General features: G+C 38.8%; 1 protein-coding gene across 3 annotated transcripts in view; it reads right to left on the reverse strand.

The window, feature by feature from the left end:
• FTA (farnesyltransferase A) overlaps positions 1–14,058 on the reverse strand; it is a 110,714-nt gene that overhangs the window by 22,219 nt on the left and 74,437 nt on the right. The window lies entirely within an intron of this gene.

The raw sequence follows: 14,058 nt of genomic DNA on the forward strand, positions 1-14,058 counted from the left end.
ACCTCCATCCCATAATGAAAGAGACCAACTTTGAGCCAATCCACACCTATGCCTCATCAAATCCTTGATGTATCAATCAAATGAGAATTGATGGGCGATCCTCACTGAATAGTCACAATGCATAGCCTCAACCTCAATCAATGACTCATCATGCGGTATTGTGTGCCCATTAAATGTAGATGAAACATTACATGTTGATCAACCCTCTTGCTACCATCATTGTCAACCTCCTCAACTCCTACATCTGAATGTTGAGCTAAGGTAGAGCATGCCAAATTTAATTCCAAATTAAACTCTATTATCTAAATTTCTGCCTCATGAAATGTCTCTAAAGCAGCCTCTAAGATGTCCTTTGTATTTGTGAGCTTGTGAGAAAGGATGTCTACTTCTTCCTTCTTCCTTAATGCCTCAGAATAGATCTCTATGAGATTAAGGAGATGATCACAGTCTAAAAGAAGATGTAAAAAGTCTGGTTTCATTGTTTTCATCCCTTCCTTAATCATATGCAAATGTGAGAAGTCCTCTTTGAGTTCTTTTCGTCTTCTCTCTAAATGTTCTCATATATGTTATCAAAATGTGATAGAGCTACAACAATTTTATCTTTGGTGACTTTCATTTGACTATCCAAATAAGGTGAAATACTAACTGTATGAGATAAGTCAAATGCACATGAGGTGGGAGAAAGTGTTTCATCATGCATATCCACATCATCAATGTCATCTTTCATACCCAGCTGTGAAAAAGAATTAGGGGCAGCACTGTGTTTGGAAATAAATTTATTTCAAGAAGAATCCATACCATATGTAGAAATCCTTAAAGTGTGTATCAAAAAAACATCAGCACTCACAAAAGATGTTGAGTCCTTATCATTGGCTAATTGAAAATCCTTATCCAATGCGTTATCAACATGTCCATAAAGAATACTAGTGTAGGCAGACACAAAAGAAACCTACCTCCATACAATCAATCAATAGACCTGTACCATATTTAATATCTTCTATATGATCACAAAAAGGCTGCAAATCAACGGTAGTTGGTTGCTCGTCTTTCTTAAGGCTACCTGTAAGCTGATTATTATCTACTGAATCCTCCTCATACAAATTTTGCACCTATATTTTGCAAGAAGATTCTGGGTTGATTCATAATACTTCTTTGCCACACCATTCTTGTTTTGTAGCTTTGGATGGAAGTCCATATAATCAATGAAGAGTAAATCTTTTTGAACCTCTAGAGGGAATTTGTCGTACTCTCATATATATCAAGTATTTTTACTCTTATATTAGGTTGGAAATTCAAGGCTGACTGTTGTTATAGCTTAACAACATCTTTCCTAACCTTTTTCCAGACCATATAACTTTCCCATGACCCCACTCTTTTCCTTTCAAGGATTTCTCAAATATTTTGCTTCTGAATTTTGTGTTGCAACTCCAAGTTTCAAACTGTAGAGAGCTGCCCAGTTATAGTTTGCATCATAGTTGTAAAACTGCAATATATCACTAAAATCGCAATATATCTCGAGTTGCACGTGTAGTCATATAAAATATCACATAACTTGGCAATTGTATTTTCCAAAAAATGCGGCAGTTTGTTTTGGTTTATATCCTGCTGAAAGCAGAAGTCCGACCAATTAAATCGTTGACTACGTGGTTGATAGGTAATGACAAATAAGATTTTAAAGTTTTAAATTAAACTTTTAATTTTAATATCGTTGAAACTTGACGCCACAAGTGAGGAAAGTCAGGTATGAGAGACTGGGATGACCCAGTCAGAAAAGAAGCCACGTCACACCAAAAATGACACCATGCCACGCCAGAACTCAAGCCTCAGGCACACTCCTCCACGCCAGAGTCAAGACTCGAAAACGACACCACAATCACAAAAAAGCCACAACCAATGAACGATCCTCTTTTGTATCAGAATAAACGCCAAGAAAAATGTCAAGATAATAGGTTGAGATTCCATTTTTATCACTTTTTTCTGATTTCATTTTGCATATTTCGGCTTTATTGGCATAGTTGCATATTTCATTTACTCTGTTTTCATATTTGTTACAACCTAATTAATAAAAATAGCTATTTATTTTTTTAAATGAAATATGAAAACTACTTTAGTTTTGTTTTTGCATATTATATTAATATATTTTATTTAATAGCTACATCCTACAAATTGATTTAAAAAATAGCTATTTTTATAATATTTATTTGAATATAAATCATTAATGTTAAATTTGTAACAATTTATTAAACTAACATGTAATCAAAAACAGTCTGTTAAATTTTATATTATACTAAATTTATTTGTTTACTATAATAAATATTAAAAACAATAACATGTAACAGTAGTTGGAAGTCTGTAACTATTATAAACTTATACTAATCACAATTAAATTTTTAATGTAATCTTTGATCTCCACATATCTAATAATTCTTTATCTTCGGGTTTGCAGACTTGTAGTGTCAGTTTGTAATTGTACGAAATGGCTAGTGGTAGAGTGAGGGACCCTTTATGGAAACATGGTATCCCAGGAGCAAACAAAAGAATAAGTCCAATGTAACTATTGCCTTAAGTATATGACTTTGGGCATAAGCTGATTGAAATACCATCTTGCAAAAATTTCAGCAATGATATTGCATTGTGCAATAAATGTCCGGAAGAGGCTACAAGAGAGGCTTCAACAAGCCTTCAAACATATGCACAAAAGAAGGCACCAAAAAAAAGGCCATGGCAGCCCTAATGGGGACTTTTAGTTCTATAGGATCGCAAACAAGTGGATATGCTTCTTCTTCTATCAAGCCACACATACAAGGATCAAAAGGTGTGAGTGGATCTTTATCAGACTTTTGGGTTCTATGTAACACTCCTGGTGCTCAACCTGGCTTGCTTGGCACTACATGGAACAAAGAGATGCATGAGAAGACAAGGGTGGCAATTGCAAGATTTTGGTTCTACAATGATTTTCCCGTCATTGTTTAATGGAGTCCATAACGGGATCAAGTGGTCACTTTGATTTCTCTGTCTAGTAAGGAATTCAAGCCCCCCCAACTCATTATGAGGTGAGTGGTCCATTGTTAGACAATGAGGTAAAAAACATTCATCAGCTTGTGGAAGAGCAAACAAAAGCATGAGAACAAAAAGACTGCACTATTATAACCAATGGGTGGATGGATGGCAGGAATAGGATGCTCATTAACTTTGTAGTAGCCTTAGGGGGACAGTTTGTATTTCTACAAATCAATTGATGCCTCTGATCAAGTAAAAAATGCAGAAAATCTGTGCAACATGTTGGATGAGGTGGTAATGGAAGTGGGAGTGGCTAATGTCATCTAGATTGTGATTGATAATGCAGTTGCATATGTGGCAGTCGATAGAATTCTGATGGAGAGGCATCCCACATTATTTTGGAGCCCTTGTGCTACCCATTGTCTTGACTTGTTCCTTAAAGACTTAGAGAAATTAAGCTAGTGGAGAAGGCAGTTGAAGATGGAAGGCATATTGCAAAGTACATCTACAATCATACATAGGTCCTAAGTCTTATGAGACAGCACACTTGTGGTAAGGATCTTGTACAAGATGGGGTGTTCATACTGGTGGTAAAAATCTTCTACGAGACAGGGATCACACTCTTTCCTACTAATTTTCTAAACTTGCAAAGCATATTTGAAACATTGTTAGACTTGAGGCGTATATTTTTTAGTGTGAAATGGTTAGAGAGTCCTTATGCCAAGAACCCTAAAGCAAAGAAGGTTGTGAAGGTTCTATTTGATGCTAGATTTGAAAAGCTAATGGAGGAGATCATCAACGTAAGCTTTCAAGTCTTAAATTGATGATTTTTATATTTTCAAATTATTACAATTTGCTGATTTTTGTTTTTTTTTAATGCCCATGTGTCAACACAGTTGGTGAAGATTCTAGGAATTGTGGATGGGGATAAAAATCTCATGGGGTTTCTATATGAGGCCATGGATGGGGCCAAACACGTCATTCAACACTTGTATCGCTCAGATGAGACCAAATATAGACCCATATGGAACATAATTGATCATAGGTGGAACCAACAACTCCACCAACATATTCATGTAGCTGCCTACTAATTGAACCTGAAGTTCTGTTTCTCCAACACTTTTAGAGCAGATGCAGAGGTTCAAATTGGCTTGGACACATGTATTCGAAGATTGGTTGTTGATTTGGACCTCTGAGACCTTGTACTTGATGAGTTGCAAAGCTACAAAAGGGAAGAGGGGCCATTGTTTTCTTCTCCTAAATGCAAATGTAGGAGATAAGCCTTGCAGCCAAATAAAAAAGAACATGTGTTTAGTTTTCTCAGACCATTTATTTCTCCCATGAAGTTTATTAAAAGCTTTAGCCTTTACCACATCATAGATAGTTCTTTTAATCCTTGCAGATTTGTGGTGGGAAGATTATGGTGCCACAACACCTAATCTTCAAAAGTTTACCATCAAAATTTTATTGCAGCCTTGTAGTGCTTTTGATTGCAAGAGAAACTGGAGTACTTTTGAAAACATACACACAAAGAAGCATAATAGGTTGATTCAGAAGTGCTTGAATGACTTGGTTTATGTGAGTTACAACCTTTGCTTGCACAAACAAAAGGTGGGAGGGCAAGCTTCATATGAAGCACTTGAATTGGATGACACTGATCCATATTCAACCGATTGGATTGCTCCTCTTGATGGTGAGGATGTAGATGCACATGTGGATGATCATTTATTGACTGATGAGCAGCTAACTGAGTTTGAGATGGAGGCAAATGATTGGGATGCGGAAGTAGCAGCACATGAGGAGCATGAGCTTGGTCATCCATCAAAGGCTTCTGTTGAGCCCAATGCACCTAATTGGGCACCTGTTGAGGATGTCTCCACAACAACTACTTGAACACCACCAACCCAGTAGCAGCGATCTCTCTTGAGCTTTATTCACTGATGCAATTTATAATTTCTACTTCGAGTTTTCATTGATACTAAAACTTGAACTTGATAGATATTCACAAGTTATAGCTTCATGGAGTTTGACTTTTATATGTATTGAACTTATTTATATTCAAATGAACTTGTTTTTTGGTATATGATTCTATCATTATGTTAATCTACTAATTTTTAGTTGCTAAGAGTTATTGTTTAACTCAAAACATTAATTAATATATGGTGGATGTCTCAAATCATTATATGTTCTACAAATTTGGTTTATATGTGTGCATCTTTTAGAAAATTTTAAGAAACGGTATATTTTCAAATGTTCGAGGAAAGTGTCAATTTTTTGTCGAATTTTTTGTCAAGTTTTTGCCAATTCTGAGATTTTCAAATTTTTTGGGTCGGCCAAAATTTTTGCCAAAACCGAATTTTTCAACTGTGGTTTGCATGCTACATTCATTATGTTGTTTTTTTGATGTATCTTTGTAAACCAACAGTAACTAGTTACATATACTTCCCTGATTTTTGAAAGACACGGAATTTATATTCAGAGCTCACCAAATTCAAAAATTTATTCTGAAAAACCAATTATCTCAACAGTGATAACCAAAATCTCAAATATAATTCCAGATTTTTTTATTTGACATTTTGTAAAACATCTCATATGCAATCTAGCTGAGAGTTTTCAGACAAAACTTATGGGTTTCAATTTATAATGTTCCCAAGATGATCTTGGTCATAGGCAATCTTTGTTTGAAGGCAATCTCACTCCGAAGGAGATCTCAATCTGAAAGAGATCTCGATCCGAAGGGAATCTCGGTCTGAAGGGGATCTCCACCCAAAGAACTCGATACGAAGGGGAATCTCAATTTGAAGGAAAACTCGATCCGAAGGAAATCTCGACCCGAAGGGAAACTCAACTCAAAGGACAACTCAACCCGAAGGACAACTCAATTCAAAGGGAATCTGGTCCAAAGGCAATTTCAATTTGAAGGGAAATAAGGTCCAAATGGGATCTTGACCCCAAGGAGAACTTGATCCAAAGGGAAACTTGTCTAAAAGGAATCTCAATACAAAGCGAATCTCAGTCTGAAGGGGATCTCAACCCAAAGAAGAACTCATTCCAAAGGGGAATCTCGATCAGAAGGGAAACATAGTTCAAAGAAGATCTCAATCCAAAGAGAACCTCGACCCAAAGGAGAACTCGATCTGAAGGGGAACTTGATCCAACGGGGAACTCGATCAAAGAGAATCTGGTCCAAATGGAATCTCAATCCAATAGGAAATTTGGTCCGAAGATCTCAATCCGAAGGCAAAGTCGACCCAAAGGAGAACTCGACCTAAAGGAGAACTATCTCGGTCCGTAGGGGATATGGTGCAGCAAGGATGTCGTACGGGAGTGTTGGTATATTGTCATTCGTGCTTGTACTGGGTTTCAATCAGCTCTTCAAAAAGTTATCAGATCTATAAGTCGTGCAGTGGGTTGTTATTTATGAATGAGCGAATTTCAATGTTGTATGCCAGATAAGATGATGTTAGAACACCAATTGCGCAAGATATATGCTAGACAAGATAAGATGCTAAACATAGATATTTGCCAATTATATTTGCAAATAAAGAATGCGCTCCAGATGTGCTAGATCCGAAACAAAGTAATACAAAGATAGAATAGGGTGACGGTTGAATCCCACCGAAACCGGAATAGCCAAGAAGGGAAGATCTTCAACTTCTGAAATGGCGAAATAATACTTAACTCCAACTAGAATTTGCAATACAAAGAAATAATCCAAATCACACATACTAACAACTTCCTACATGCTACACATAAATTCCCCTTCAGAAAAAAACTCCCAAGAATTTACAAAGAATGCTGACACGACAAATACCAACGAATAATTAATAAAAATGGGCCCCTTTATTAATTATATCAATTAATTAAATAAGTTATTGTGATATTATTTAATATTTAGGACCATTTAATTAACCTAATTAAAACATTTTATTAAAAACCAAGGACATTACAAATCCTCGCTGCCCAAAGATTGCTCGCCCTCAAGCAATTCATCATCAAATGATTTTCCCATTGCAGCTCCAAGGTCCCAAACCATGTGCGGATAATAGTATCTACTGTAGCCTTCATGTCGCACCATGATCACGTACACGCACTTGAATGTAGGCAAAAAGTAAATGTCCATCAAGCTTTCGCTGCACCACTCTGATATAAACATGGACATGCCCAGAGTCATTAGGATACCATTGAGACGCCTCAACGATCAAATCCATAGTCTTCATATCATCATGCTCATAAATTTCTTCACAAATCTCATGGCTCAAGTACAACTTGTAGTTACCATCGGGATGCCCCCAACACAAAGAGGTGGCAATCATGTATGCTTCGTGCCCAACCAAAGGATAAACTCCATATTCAACCAACTATAAAGATTACTCTGGCAACTAATCCTTGATCAAGACCGCATCACCAAGAAGTTGAACAACTACTGGTATAGTTCGCTTATTCGAAGGGTCACTAGTAGAGCTCATGTTTTCATCAGGTTGATCATCAAGTGTTGGTTTAGCGATATTTGTGCATCTTCTTCCAAAATCCTTTCCTTTCTCTTGGACTCAGGTATGAAATAATTTTTTTCTTTGTAGTAGATAATGTCATCGACTACCTTGTATATGTTGTCATCCATCAGTTTGCATGCATAAGTGTTCTTGGAGTATTCGGCCAACAGATGTATCTTCCAATCGGCTGGAGACCATATGGCATCGCAGGGTGCCATAATGTGATCCAAGACTAAACTCTCAATTCTCCTAGTAGGTTGGTAGAATCACCAACTCTGATACAACTCTAATGTTCCCAAGATGATCTTGGTTGTTGGCGATCTCTATCCGAAGGCCATCTCAATCCAAAGGGGATCTCAATCTGAAGGAGATCTCGATCTAACGAGAATATCAGTCCAAAGGGGATCTCAACCCAAAGGAGAACTCGATCTGAAGAGCAATCTCGGTTCAAAGGAAAACTTGGTTCGAAGAAGATCTTGATCCAAAGGAAAACTCGACCCAGAGAAGAACTCAACACGAAGGAGAACTCGATCTGAAGGGAATATGATCCGAAGAGAATATGGTCCAAAGAGAATCTTGATCCAAAGGGAAACTCGGTGTGAAGGGGATCTTGACCCAAAGGAGAACTCAATCGGAAGGAGAATCTAGATCCGAAGGGAAACTAGTCCGAAGGGAATCTCAATCCGAAGGGAAACTCAGTCCAAAGGGGATCTCGATCTGAAGGAGAACTCAATTTGAAGGATATTCTCAATCCGAAGGGAAACTTAGTCTAAAGGAGATCTTGATCCAAAGGGAAACTTGACCCGAAGGAGAACTCATCCCGAAGGGGGAACTTGATCCAAGGGGAACACAATCCTAAGGGAATCTGGTCCAAAGGGAATCTCGATCTGAAGAGAAACTCAGTCTGAAGGAGATCTCAATTCGACGAGAGACTCGACCCATAGGAGATCTCTCTCGGTCCGAAGGGGATATGATGCAACTGGTAATTCCTACAAAAACACTTGTTAGAATCATCATAATAACAATTCTAATTACATAACTCTACCTTCTAATTGATGCAGTGCAAGGCAGGAGAATCCCCAAAGGAGATGTCCTAGCCCCCAGCAAATAACCACACAGCGGTATGACAACAATGCAAGATGTAATACCAAATGCAACTCTTTATTTGTAAAACAATTGATTACATGCAATATGCCTGACTGTAAGGCCTTTCGGGATAGGGCCAAATACAAGAGCAATTACAATAACAGTTGCGCGAGATCCCTCAAGATCCAACTCAAATCCTATCCCAACTAGCCCACATCTGTAACATAACAACAATCTGGTAGAAACCTCCAAGATCTCAACTTATGCTCGCAAGACACCAAGCAACCTCCTTGTTTCTAAACCGCAGCCACTAGCTCTTTTCCAAACTTGCAACTCCACCATAATCTTGTTGTAAACTGCCTCACATTCGGTGCTCTGTCCACAGACTCAAGAAAAATCGCTCTTCAGCTACTCTCCAGACTCACTCCTCCGAAATGAATGAATCAATAAAAGACTCCACAAGACCCCTTACTTATACTCAACTAAGCCACAAGTCGGCCTAGCAATTACAAATTAAATAAACCCCTTGCATTAAATGCATATTTAAGCCACAAGTCAGCTCACAACAAACATTAAATACAAAGCATTAACCCGCAATTAACACGCGATAACCACACAAAATACTTAGGACAAGCCCCAAGTTTACAATACAGATTTAAATGCACATAGGAGAGATAACAAAGACCACAAATAGGTCCACACAAACTCCCAGATCAATCCACAACACAATCACACGCTACATTCATTAAATGCACCAATAACTCCAGTCGACACCAACACACTGCCGAGTGACAACAAACTCCCAAGCATCGCCAAACTCCCAGTACATGCCGAGCACAATAGACCATGCCGAGCTCCAAGACCATGCTGAGCTCACAATGCATGCCGAGCACTAGTCCTTCCACCGAGTACCAGTCCAAGTACCCTTATAAGCAACTACTGAGCCTCCTCCTATAAACTCCAAAGTAGTCACCAAGAAAACCCAAGATGCTCCTGCATCAGACTCCCCAAGTAAATAGAAAAGTGTGTCCCACACTTTGATGCCCAAAGAAAGATCAACAACATCTTCATCTTCACCAAAGGCTTCCACACCAACGGGGACAAGAAAACCAATCTGCACATCGTCCACATCTGCATCATTCTGAAAAACACCAGAATCTCAACCATCCAATCAGCATGCTCACTCCCAAGAACAAACTGAACATAATACTTCATCAACAAATCCTCATCCACAACAACAACTAGTGAATCCACACCAGCAGCAACAAACTCCACATTATTAGCAATATGTAGATCTCCATCAACACATGCCAGGCTCACAACACCAACAATCTCATTGCTCACAACAACATGCTCTACAATATACAACTCATCACCAACAGCAACCGGATCATCCACGACCAAGTGCTCTACAATCTCCATGTCAGATCCAACCAACTGATCATGAAAACCAATCTCCATCCTAGCATCAACAAGGTTAGGAATATCATCAACAAAAGCCTCAAGTTCCTCTGCAAATTCTGTATCAGACTCCACAAACTGATCAACAAAACCAACCTCTTCCACCTCGACCTTGTCATGCCATCTTCTCTCTCGAACAAGTCTCTTAATTGGCCAGACAACTCTCTTCCAAATCGGTAATTCCTTCCTTATCCCATCCTTAACTTGATTAGCCAAGCTAGCTTCAAACCGAGCAGACATCTCAGAAAACCTCCTCTCCACCACATCACGGAGATTGGCAATCATCCCAAGGTCCAATCCTCTCGAAGCCATCTCCCAAGATATTCACAAACCCTCTACAACAAATCCTTCCCATGCTCCTTGTGATAAACCTAAATTGTTTGCAAGTTAGATCGTAACTTGCCACCTCGCACAAACAATCAGGAACCATATTACAAGTCCAAGACCACGGATCTGCAATCCGCAAACTCTCTGCGATCATGCCTCAACAAGATCAACCTTCCATCTTCGCATCCATCGATCCATCTACAAGTCCTCTGTAATTCGCAAGTCAGAACCACGATCTGCCACCTTGCAACCAAGAGATCTAGGACTCCAAAAAGAAAAATCCACCACTAGATCAAGATCAACTTAGATCTACTTCTCGAACCCATATCCAGGTGCAAACTACCTCAGCTTCGGCAATCTGTTTACACACTCAGGAACAACCTTCGCCTTGATACCACATGACACAGTGCAAGGCAGGAGATGTCCTAGCCCCTAGCAAATAACCACACAGTGGAAACACAACAACAATGCAACAACAATGCAAGATCTAATACCAAATGCAACTCTTTATTTATAAAACAACTGTTTACATGCAATATGCCCGGCTGTAAGACCTTCTGGGTTAGGGCCAAATACAACAACAATTACAATAACAGTTATGCAAGATCCCTCAAGATCCAACTCAAATCCTATCCCGGCTAGGCCAGATCTATAACATAACAGCAATCTGGTAGAAAACTCTAAGATCTCAACTTATGCTCGTAAGACACCAAGCAACCTCCTTGTTTCTAAACCACAACCACTAACTCTTCTCCAAACTCGCAACTCCACCACAATCCTGTTGTAAATTGCCTCACATTCAGCACTCTGTCCACAGACTCAGAAAAAACTCACTCTTCAGCTACTCTCCAAACTCACTCCTCTAAAATGAATGAATCACTCCATGAATAAATGAATAAAAGACTCCACAAGACCCCTAACTTATGCCCAACTAAGCCACAAGTCGGCCTAGCAATTACAAATTAAATAAACCCTTTGCATTAAATGCATATTTAAGCCACAAATTGGCTCACAACAAACATTAAATAAAAAACGTTAACCCTCACGTTAACACGCGATAACCACACAAAATACTTCGGACAAGGCCCAAGTTTACAATATAGATTTAAATGCACATAGGAGAGATAACGAAGACCACAAATAGGTCCACACAAACTCCCAGATCGATCCACAACACAATCACATGTTACATGCATTAAATGCACCAAGAACTCTAGTCGGCACCAACACATTGCTGAGTAACAACAAACTCCAAGCATCACCGAACTCCCAATACATGTCGAGCACAATAGACCATGCCAAACTCCAAGACTATGCCAAGCTCCCAGACCATGTCGAGCTCCAAGACCATGCCAAGCTCCATAGACCATGCCGAGCTCCCAAAGCAGTCACCAAGAAAACCCAAGATGCTCCCGCATCACTAAACTACCCCCAATCTAACTGCGTCTCCAGATTGGGCTTCCTAGGTCATAGCTATTATGTCGTCTTCCTTGGAGCACTCCCCTTTAGATTCATTTTTGACGGGACATCCTCTATCCTAGGCCAGGCACATATGAATGTGTTAACACATCAGAACATTCTAGCACATGGAGATTATCTAATGACCTTGATCATGGTAGTCAGATGGAGACCTTAACGCCTCTGATAACCCATCTAGGGATTCCATTAATCTTCCATGGCTCTAGCCTTATCGGCTAACATAATATTATCCAAGACTCAAATATTCTTCATATAAGAAATATATTGATTTCCACAAATAATATGTTCAAGAAATAATAATCATCTATATTTTCAAGCAAGAATTAGAAATCAATTCATAATAATACAGTGATTTTTAAAAGGGCCTCAATGGGAGTCATAAGTCTATATAATAAACAACACATTATGCGTATCTTTAAGAAAGTAGGGTCTACCCCTTGACTTTCCTCAACCCATGTACTAGTCTCCTACTATCGCAATGTGCTTGCAGTTTCGTACTTCTTTGCTCATTGCTCCACATGGATCTGTACACCCTGATTCGACGGCCACTGCTTGTGATAGGACTTCGTATTACATTTGATTTAATTCCCTTTTCCTTCGATGATGATTCGATTGTCTTTGACCTCTGCTTATTAAATAAGGTACAAGGTGACGTTAATGAGGTGACGTGACCCAATCGGATCTTTTCAATGTACAACGTTTTTGGTGGGTCTGCTATATTAATAAGGTGTTTCTTTTATAAATGTTTATTTTGTTCCTATATGATTATAATTATACATTTCTTATAAGCATCTGTAGGAATCAATTATTTACAATTCATTATAAATAACAATACTATTATAGATAAAGTGTAAGGGAGGAACCCGAACAGTGCTACAAGGAATTTGGCACAAGCAATTACAGATGCTTGGTCACAGGGAAGGATAGGAAGGTGGTTTGGCGGAATTTTGACTCCATTTCGGCTAAAATGAGCATCAAACGGGAGTTGATCAAAACACAGGTTAAAGAAAACGATGAGGGCAAAATCCAAATGGATGAGTTGATTGACCCTGCTTTGGTGATCTTCAGCGACACTGCTAAGGAGCAGCCGAATATGGATGTCCTCAACAATGCGAAAAACAACGCAGTGGACAGCTTCCGCACCACAAAATGGCTCTTCCATGAAATTCTTGAGCTCAAACAAAGGGTGAGCACTCTGGAAAGGGAGACATATAGCTTAAAGAACAATGTTACGGAGGACGAACTGAGCGTGGATAGCAGAATGGACAAAGTTAAGAATAGGGTCAAAGCGAAGGAAAGTTCTATGCAGAGTATAGTGGAACAGGGCTCTAATATTCTTAAGGCCAACGAGAATGTCAAGAGGTTCATAAATTATACGGACGACCAAAGCATCAACAAAGAGGACCCTGCCACCCACAGCATAAAAGACAGGACCCTCGATGAAAGCTCTAGGAAGCGGACAAGATCCAACACTAGAAAGGACTCCCTGGTCCCAAACCAGTATTTTTCAGAGGAGGCAACTGGCAAACTGTCGGAGATGGAGATAAGTGTAGCAGAAATGTTGAGAGATATCGCCTGAGTGCCCTAGCCTTTTTTGGGGTGTCCTAGCTTTTGTTCTCTCCCTGGCCTTATTTTTGTTTATTTCAATGTTTAGGGAGATGATTATACTTTTTGCTTTTTGCTTCTATTAAAAGTCTTAAGCGTACTATTGTTGATCGTAGTTTGTTTTGTTTGGGTTTCAGGGCCCTTTTAAAGCCTGTTTTCCTTAGTAAAAAACAATACTATTATAGATTAACACCATTATTCATTATTTGGTCATCAATTCTATTTTAAATTAATTCACAAGAATATTCCTTATATTATTCAATTGATTTATAAAAATAAACATAATATTTTTGTCTTAGTTGATGTCCATTGCAGCCCCTCTATCCCAAATTCGCTTGACCTCAAGGAATTTTAAAATTTCGTCCTCCCATGTGGTATCTATAGCTGGTAAATTTTTACATTTAATCAAAAACTAGGTAGTAGTCCCTAATCCTTAGTTTACGTTCTCATGTCTCGAGGATACGTCCAGGCACTAAAGTTGCCCATCGTCTGGGGGAGGTAGATCAGTACATGGGCTTACTTGTTGTCCCAAAGCGGTCTTAAGTCACAAGACATGGAATACATTATGAATTTTACTATCTGCGGAAAGTTCAAGTTCATAAGCTAC

The sequence above is a fragment of the Cupressus sempervirens genome, chromosome 4 (assembly GCF_028749045.1).
Source record: "Cupressus sempervirens isolate cs-2001-9-10 chromosome 4, ASM2874904v1, whole genome shotgun sequence".
Lineage (NCBI taxonomy): Eukaryota > Viridiplantae > Streptophyta > Pinopsida > Cupressales > Cupressaceae > Cupressus > Cupressus sempervirens.